At 36.3% G+C, this 9,752-nt stretch overlaps 1 protein-coding gene across 2 annotated transcripts in view; it reads left to right on the top strand.

The window, feature by feature from the left end:
• The first annotated feature begins 615 nt into the window (after positions 1-615).
• Positions 616-9,752, top strand: part of thrab (thyroid hormone receptor alpha b) — a 234,077-nt gene continuing 224,940 nt past the window's right edge. For both annotated transcript variants that reach the window (XM_001920978.9, XM_009306720.5), the window contains exon 1: positions 616-957. The gene's annotated coding sequence lies outside the window, so the exon portion shown is untranslated. The remainder of the gene's footprint in view (positions 958-9,752) is intronic.

Here is a 9,752-nt window from a genome sequence, read left to right as displayed (position 1 = left end):
ACTTTCTAAATTGATTAATATCCTGACATTGTTTGAGAATCTGTTCTAGACTCTTCCATAATTTGACAAGACAATGATCCAAAACACAGCCAAGGAATTACACACATTTCAGTAGTTCAGTACATTTCCTTGAGTCATTACATTGTCATTGAACAAAACAGTTTATTTTCAGATTTTTTTGTTTAGTTTTCTTTTTGTTTTTATTATTATTATTTATTATTATTTTTTCTTTTACCAAACACACACATACACTGGGAATTATATATATATATATATATATATATATATATATATATATATATATATATATATATATATATATATATATATATATATATATATATATATATATATATATATATATATATATATATATATATAGCCAACAACAGACCAACAGAGATGATCAGACTCCCGTGCTGTCATTCCCCTCATATGACAGTAGAGAGAGAGAGAGAGAGAGAGAGAGAGAGAGAGAGAGAGAGAGAGAGAGAGAGAGAGAGAGAGAGAGAGAGAGAGAGAGAGTGAATGAATGCAGTCTTCTAAGTATTTTACAGTGTTAGTCCTGTAGAGAGCGGTAGATCGTTTTATTAAATTGTTTTATACGCTCCCTGTGGTACTGTACATGAGTGAAACTGGGGAGGGAGGAGCGATAGTAGTATTTCTCTTCATTTCAAATCCCTGTCGTGGCAGCACGGGGCAAGGCAGAGGACTTTTCTCCCCTAAAACTAAGGGGAAAACCCACCACCGAGATCTCAGTGCACGTCCTAAAGAGCAAACGGAGGTCTTTGGGAGGAGGAAACAGTAGTTTGAAGGCACGCTGCGGTGGGATCGGCTGACTGTGTGCACTAGTGTCTCTCCACACTTGCACTGGATACACGAAGCAGGACGTTTTCACTTACCTACCACTGGCAGGATCCCCGCGATCTCCCCAAAACCCCGCCAAACATCCAGTCGGTGAGTCGCGCACTGTTCGCGTTTATTTACTGCTCGCGCTTATGCAACATTTGCTCGTGTTTCTCCTGCCATACGAGGCTAATTCCAGTGCACGCTAGCAGGACGTTTTGACAGGTCAGCGCTCCTAAAGCTAAAACGATTCATTCCCTTTGCCCCTCGCTGCAGGACAGCACAGGCTTTAGTGCACGCGGGCTTTTTGCACGTTGGTTGCGGCTGACATTGCACAGGTTGCCGGCGAGGAGAGTCTTGCTGTATGTAGGGCCTACTTTTGTAGCAAGCACATACTGTACCAACACACACATTGTAGCCCCGCGTACAGTATGTGCCTGCCTGCTACACACACACACACACACACACACACACACACACACACACACACACACACACACACACACACACTTTACTGAAGCTGACACGCGCTTTTTTGAGATGATGGGTTCACTTCAGGTGTATTTTACCAATATATTCATCTAATAACAAGTGTATTGGTGATACTTTACCAACAGGTAAATAAGTTGAGAATTCAAAGAAACTGAAAATAAGTGTGCACTTGGTGTATTCTATAGAAGTTCACTTCGTGATTGAAAAGTTCGAGTTAAGTTGAGTATGAGGGATTCACCACAAACTGCAGATTCATGTGTGTGTTTTAATTGATGTTTATAGTTTATTCAAAGGTGGAGGTGTTGTGTGAAAGTGGTTTTGCTGTATGAACTTTGACCTGCTTTTTTCTTGTTTTTCAGAATGTTATTACAGATTTCATTATTTCTTTGATTTAATTACATTGACAATTTTTCATTTGCCAAGTGCATCATTAAAAGTCACTCTTTAAAGTGAAATTTAATTATGTTCGGACTAATTCAAAAAGGGAAAACTGTTTTAATAATACTAATCATAATCAAGTAACTAGTTTTGAATGGTTTCAGGGAATATGCAGCTGCAGTTTGAACTATAATGGCAAAATAATTTTTTTTTCTAACTGCATTTACTAATTTATGCGAGTGTGAATAAATATAACATGTTTTTTGGTTAAATAATGTTTCATTATTTAAAATGAAGCATACACCGCAATTTATCACACAGAACTAATATTTTCATTTATCATACATTAAGCATGTTAATGTATGCAGAATAAATTGTTGATTGATTAAAAAGATTGTTTATAATGTTTCTAAACAGAAGTTTATCTAAATGCTGAGTTACTTTACAGATCTGAATTCTACATACGTCCTGTAAGTCATATATGATTACTTTATGTATCATTTGTTATTGAAATCTAATAGTATACAAGACAGGGTGCTCTCATTTTCACTTGTGACTGTTGTACTTTTTCATTGTTAAGTGAGCCTGTCTTGCTAGGTTTTAGCTATAAGCTATGCAAAGGTGAAGTTCAGTCATTGTCCAACAGTAGCTTGGCTTGTTGTGTCGGATCCTGATGAGTTTTTAATGGGGAGGAAGTGACCTTCCCTGGCCCCTCTCCTAGCAGCCCGCCATACCGTGGCCTCATGCTATATAGGTCAACATTACCGAATGCACAGTGAAAATGAGCAGTGACCTTAAGTGAGGGCTTTACAGCTGTAGCTGTTATCCTAAGCAATACGGTGCTAGAGCAGACACTCAAAAAAAGCATGCTGTGTAATTTAAATGGTCTTGAGGTTTGTCAGTCTAACAGTGATGGGTTTACAATATGAGCATGGTTAGCTCGTGGCTGCTTCTATAAACCTATCAGCCACTTGGCAATTCCTGAATGCTTTTTAATCCTTTGCATCTGTCAAGATGTCTTGATTATTATATTTTTGACTTGCATATTGTTGTCACATCACACCCAACCTATATTAGTCAGTCATCCTGTTTTACACCTCATTTACACATTTGATTGTACGTGAAGGTGAAGCATTTACTGAAAAGCTTGTCGTTTGTGTTTCTGTGCTGCGGTATCAATTCATTTCTAGTGTAAGTAGCAGAAAGCGCACGTGTCGAGGCTGTGACCTGTCGTTTATCACAGCGTGTTGTCTCTCACCCTGTGTGTGTGTCATGAAGTTTTATCTAAAACACACACACACTAGAAAGCCGATAAGTTCTTTTTGTAAAACATCAACCAATGTTATCGCTTAAGATTGTATTATTTTGTAAAATACTGTAAAAAAAACAACAACTTTCAGCTATGTACTGTACTACAGTGGTTCTCAAAGTGGGGGTCGGGACCCCCTGGGGGGTCGCGGGACAATGAGATGGGGTCGCTTGGTGATTTAAAAAATCTAATAAATTTGAATAAACTTTTTGTTAATCCATAACCTACAGAAGATAAAAATAGTTACATTAAAAAATACAGTATCCAAACAAAAAGCCATCAGCCTTTGGTTTTTGTTGTTGTTGTTGTTGTTGTTTTTTACATTGGTTGCAACATTAGATTAATGACAAAGCAATAGCATCAGTGCTCCAGATTTTACAGCACTAGCTAAACTTTCTGACACCGTTACAGCACTCACATACATTTAAAATACATACAGGACACTAAACATGGAGTATGATGTGTAAGTGGCAGTCTCCAAAATTAAACCAAGAAAAGACTTAGGATGTAACTTAAATATTGTGCCCACCAGTCTAATTAGATGCGGTAAATATAAAATAATAATAATAAAAATGATATGGGACTGTTGCACTTTTTTGTGTTGCCAATATGCTTGTGTTTATATAGGCTGATTGGTTTGTGTGAGTGTTGTGTGCAACGTTTGTATGATTATAACCACTTACGAAAATAGTGGGGGTCGCTAGTCATTGGCATTGTTATTTTGGGGGTCCCGGGCTGAAAAGTTTGAGAACCCCTGCTGTACTACATGATATTTGATGGATAATGCCCTGCACTTTTATCATAAGATCATATATATTTACTCTTACAATATTTACTGTTTTTAAGGGTGGGTTTTCAACAATGTACTGAAAGTTAAATACTTTTTGTCCTTTTCATTCATGATACGTTTCGATACAAATGTTCTGAAAGTGATCATTGTTCACACGGATCATCGTAAACAACTAAAAAATTATGCATGACAGGTCGTTAGTTGGTGATATCACTTTGTAAATAAAAACTACTCACATGCACTAATACACAAACACAGTCCTGTAATTGCTTTGGTTTACTAATAATCACATGCACATTGTGTAATTACTGCCACAAAATCCTATTTTTGTAGTTTACATGAATATGTAATAAGTAAAACTTTTTAAAACCTTAGAGTTTGAAGCGCAATTGCCAACCTTTTAGTGTTTTCAGCATCCCAAATTGATATTGTCTACTGCTTTTTTATAAAACAGGTATGTATTGAAAACAAACAAAACAGGTAAAATAGTGCGAAATTAGTATAATTTATGTTGGTTCTTAGTACATAAACTAATGTTAACAGATTATGGATGGTCGGTGTTAAAGTTGCCCATTGAGTTCACGCACTCAACCGATATAACTGAGATTGGCTTCATTGATCATTGCTTGACGCTCCTCACCAAATTCTTGCACAGATACATGTACATGGGATCATTTGAAAGCCACATCTGTAAACGGATCCGTCTATGAGCAGATGTATAACCAGTCTGCTGACAGATCAGCTGATAGACGCAGCTTTAAGATGCCTCCCTGTCTGTAATCCTTCAGTAAAGTGCACAAAGCATTGACAGTCATATATGTTGAGTGTGTGAACACTTATCCAAGCTCTAGACTCTTTCTTCCCACCGGCTGCACTGGTGCAACTCACTTTCTCATTCGGCCACACACCAACTTACAATTTGGTTTTGTACTTTTTCTATAATAATATAAAACAACCTTTTTTGTTAATGAATCAGTCTGTTAATTTAGACATGCTGGTTTATCACTTAATAAATTTATGCCTCTGACTTTCAGCTGCTGCTACACAAAGGCTGAGAGAATGAGTTTGGGGCATGACTGCAGCCTCTGACCTGCCATGTTGCTAGATCTAATTATAAGTGTAATGTCATTGGACTTGATTTTTACTGTATGTAACAGTGTGAATAAAGTAATTAGTGCATTAATAAAGTGGAAAGATGACATTTATTGTTAGCGATTCCAAATACTATTTGCAAAATACAAAATTTAAACTAATTTTGGTGCATTTCTTTAGGGACGGCTCTTGTTTGTAGTAATATCTGGAAACACCCCATTGCCGGCTGATCAACTGACAGGCAGCAATCAAAAAAAAAAAAAGTTTGTGTGCGGATCATTTATTATTAGCATAACATTGTACTCCAACCACATGTATTTTGTTAGCCATTGCTTCTGGAAATTATATATATATATATATATATATATATATATATATATATATATATATATATATATATATATATATAAGTGTCTATAAACTGCTCGACATTCAAGCTTTAACACTTCATTCATATAGTCTCATTGTATTTCTGTATTTGAAAGTATGCAGAACGAGCTCCGTTTTGTGTTGCTGTGTGTTTATTTCAAGTGCAGAAGTATTTAAATACAATTTTAGTACAATTTTCTGCTTTTTAAAGATACTTACTGTTTTTTAGCCGAAACATTGCCTTACTATTGCTATGTGTCCTCTATTATATAATTCATGGCTGTGGTACAAGAAATGCATGTTAACCTCTCTCTTTGACTGCTTTCCCAGCAGATGTGTAGTGGCAGATGCTGAAACTGAACTTTGACTTTGGTCTAAAACATTTGCAGGAAGCAGCGTGGCTTCACTTCTGATAAACACAACCACTGTGTTGTGGAACATGAATTTATCACTACTCAATAGGATCACCCGTGAACGTCACCCACCTCTACCCTGGACCCTTTGAGATAACGTTGGCCACACAAGCACACAGACCTGCGCGCATAAAGATACACACACACTCGCATAGGTTTGTTTGGTAGCTTCTCTTGGTTTGTAATATACAAAAAGCTTTCTCTGACTTCCATTGTCATCTTACTGCAGTTCAGCTCCTGACTGCATTTGATCTATTTTGTCTTTTGTTTCTGTTATTGGTTTGTTTGCGTGGTTCCCATGTCAATGAGAGCCAGGGACTTTGGCGGAAATCTCGCCACACAAAAACTATCACGTTCTCCCTATACAAATACAACTGAAAATGGTGGCAGGTAGAGTTGGGGGATGTTGACCAATTTGGCATCGTACAATGTCTAATGTGAAACATCGCGATGGACGATGGTATTGTGCTGTAGGCGGCAAATTAATTATTTATGAATAATTAATTAATTCAGAATGAATTAATAATTTGTAGCCTACCATTTCAACTAGCTAACCCGCATGGTCTTTGATTTACCCATAACCAAATCATAAATAAATAAAGATAAGTTACAGATGAATTACTACCTGTCAATCACTTTTTCCACGGGACTCTGGAATAAATAGTCAGAGTGATCGGTGTCCTTATAGTGGCAACTACAAAAGTGGTTGGTAAAAAAGGTTCACAACCAACAGGAACCAACCAACAGTATCTGAGGTTTTCACTAAAATTACTAAGCACAATTGTGAAAGTGAAGATTGAAGCAGTGTAGGCCCACTGATGCTGTGACACGTTGTCTGATTGTTTAAAAAGATAGAAGAGTCGTTAGATAGAGACAAGATTAGACACGTTTAGCAACTATAGTGAGGCGTGATCCAGCAGTACATTCTTGATAAACTGTCCGATGTGCTCTCTAGGGTTTTGTGCTCAAAGCACCTGCTCTGCTGACTGCTTGAGCTCAGATGCGTGCATACGCTGTGTGTGGTCATGTGATGTGTGTTTTCAGTGGTATAGTGTGGAAGGAGGGCTTTTCAGAAAGGCTAGTGAGGACATAGGTTGTTTTCATTCTAAAACACCATTTTAAGACGTATTAGTGTAAATGGGGCCTAAGTGTGTATTTTTCGTAAACGAATTGCTGTTGCGACGGAGGCGGGGCGGAGTATTGCGAAGCCAGCTACGCATCGTGATGTCTATTCGCCATTGGCGATGGACAATAACATTGTCTATCGACCCAACCCTTGAGGCAGGTAGGGTTGTCAAAAATATTGATACAAAATTTATACGATCTTGCTTTTGGTTAGTATCAATACTGTCTTTACTATGTCGCTCTATCTCGTCACTAGCAGAGAGTTGATACACATAAACGAGCAGGACAATGCACACACAAAAAGCTATAGTAAACAGAAATGCAAGTGTTTAATATAGTGGCATGTATGTGTATTGATTATACATGAAATAAACAAATACTTCCACACCACGCCACACCATTTTGGTGTTTCGTAACATCAAGTTTTTATGAGGTGAGTTGTTAGCTCAACCTCCTGGAGGACCAGGACTTACAGACATACACTACGGACAACTTAGCTTACCCAATTCACCTACAGCACATGTTTTTGGACCAAAACCAGCGACCGTCTTGCTGTGAGGCGACAGCGATCTTCACTGCACCACCATTTTGCCAAAATAAATAAATATGTTTGTTTATTAAATAAATGGAAATAAATGATCTACCACTCACAACTGATATTCAGTAGTTCTGCTAAATAATTTATAAAGCTTAAAGATAATAATATAAAGATATCTGTTGTTCTACTTAGAATATAAGGGAAGATTGAATTTTTTGATAAAAATCTAAAACTAAATACGCCTAATGATTTTTTTTTCTCACTATCGAAAATTAGATATTGAATATCAATATTTTTCAAGGTATTGTATCGTTAGTTAAGTTATTGTTAGTTAGAAATCCAGAATCCAGGATCGTGATAACACTAGTAGCAGGCATGTGAAACAAAAGTATATTCTGCCTTTTATTAGAACAGAGTCTTGAGAGGTGTTTTTTTTTTAAAACCACACTTTACACTAATTAACAGCCTTAAATCTCAGACAGCCTTTAATTCTGGTCTCAGTCACTTCCTCCTGGTTGCCCTTTTTGTTCTCTGCATGTGCTGGTATATTTTTTTGCATTGGAAATGGTGTACAGAATGCATTTGGTTTAAAGACCGGAGGTGGAGCCCAGCATCATAGAATCACATTGGACGGGAATTGGATATGGGATGCGTCTATAAATCTTTTATCAGTTTGTTAACAAGTAAGTGTGATGAAGTGTAACATGTGCTAGACTATTTGTAGCTGTCGAGAGTTGAATGTGGTAATAGATTGTACTACAGCAGTATAGATAAAAATGAATACCTCTAACCCAATACTTCATTCTGTGGTTACTGTAGATAGTGTGCTTTTATAGTAGATTTATTATGGTAGGTGGAAGAACAGCAAACATTGCAGTGCTCTCTAGGATGAAAAATAGCATTGATCACCTAATTATTAGGATCAGTAAGCCTTTTGGTGTGTTCATACGCTGGATTTCAGCAAAAAAGTCTGTTATTTCTTGACAATAATATGCGGTATTGGGATGCAACGATTATAGATTATTATAGATTCTACCAAATCTTAATAAAAAGTTACACCAAAAAAAAGAAATGTATCTACTGCTGCACGAAACAAAACTACACTATCTATATTTGAATTTTAGCCATTAAGATATTAAAAAATATAAAAAATATAAAAAAATCCCTTACATCTTATCTCATAATTTTCAAAGCCTGGAAATCGATTCTCAGACTGAAGCAGATGAAAGATGAATTTATTCTCTACATGTTTATTAATGAATGTTTAGTGTGACTTCGAATGTAAATGTACTTAACGAAATAGCATAGTCTTCATCCTGGCAGTTTTAATTGTTATTCTACTTACAAATCTGTGGTAAAAGAGTGAATCTTCTCTTGTCTTGATGGCGTTTAACACACCTTTGTATATGACTATCTTTGTGTTTATCTTACCAAATATGCTCAATAAACTATTTCCGCATGCTTCTTTTTGATTGGCGCCATTGCTACAGTGTTGTCAAATGTTACTACAAGAAAAAAACAAAACAAAAGTTATCCCCTGACAAATGCTGCAACTTTATGATTCACTAAAAAAACACAAATAAGACTTCTATTTGCACTATAAGCTTTATTAGATGAGATTTATTTTCATTAATTACAGGCATTTTTTTTCCTTACAATGATGTGTACCCCTGCTGTAAATTGGTCAAGGAAACAGATGGTTTGACAATCCTGTGCCCCCGGTACACTGAATTTTTTTTTATTGGACTTATTAGATTTTTTTTTAAAGAAAGGAGGTTGCAAACTATTTATATGGGCTTAATTTAGACAAACAAGTTAAATTAAACATTATTACATTTATTTTGTTTGTTTAAATTCAGCCCATATAAATAGTTTGCAACCACATACATTAACTTTAGTCAATCCAACTAATAATTTTTTTCTGTGTAGATTTACCCCTGGTAATGTGGTAGTAATATAGTAAGCATGGCTAATATTGTAGGCTAACTTGGTGGTAGAGGTGTTTTGTACTTACCACAGACCTTATATCATGGATCACACCAAACACTCATTCAGAAAACAAAATGCTCTGAGAAGTTTGAACTTAATGTAAGAAAAGCAATCTTATTTTCCAGGTTTTAGGACTCACTTCTGCAGCGCTCTGTTTTTCAATCTCAAATAGCATCGAAAAATTACCTCAGACCTGCACAATTCTTTAGAGGGAATGAGATAAGTGTTAAACTCACTTTTGTGAATGGAAGCTGCACAAAGCTCATTTTCAGTTTCAGTTGCGCTAAAGATGTGTGACAGGTTTGAGTCACATGTGAACAGGAAGGAATACTGTGTTTCTGAAAACTGCAAGTCAGGTTTATTGATCAGAAGCATGATTTAACAGCAGAAAAAAATGCATACATCACCACC

Source organism: Danio rerio, chromosome 12, assembly GCF_049306965.1.
Source record: "Danio rerio strain Tuebingen ecotype United States chromosome 12, GRCz12tu, whole genome shotgun sequence".
Classification (NCBI taxonomy): domain Eukaryota; kingdom Metazoa; phylum Chordata; class Actinopteri; order Cypriniformes; family Danionidae; genus Danio; species Danio rerio.
This window is presented reverse-complemented; position numbering and strand designations above follow the sequence as displayed.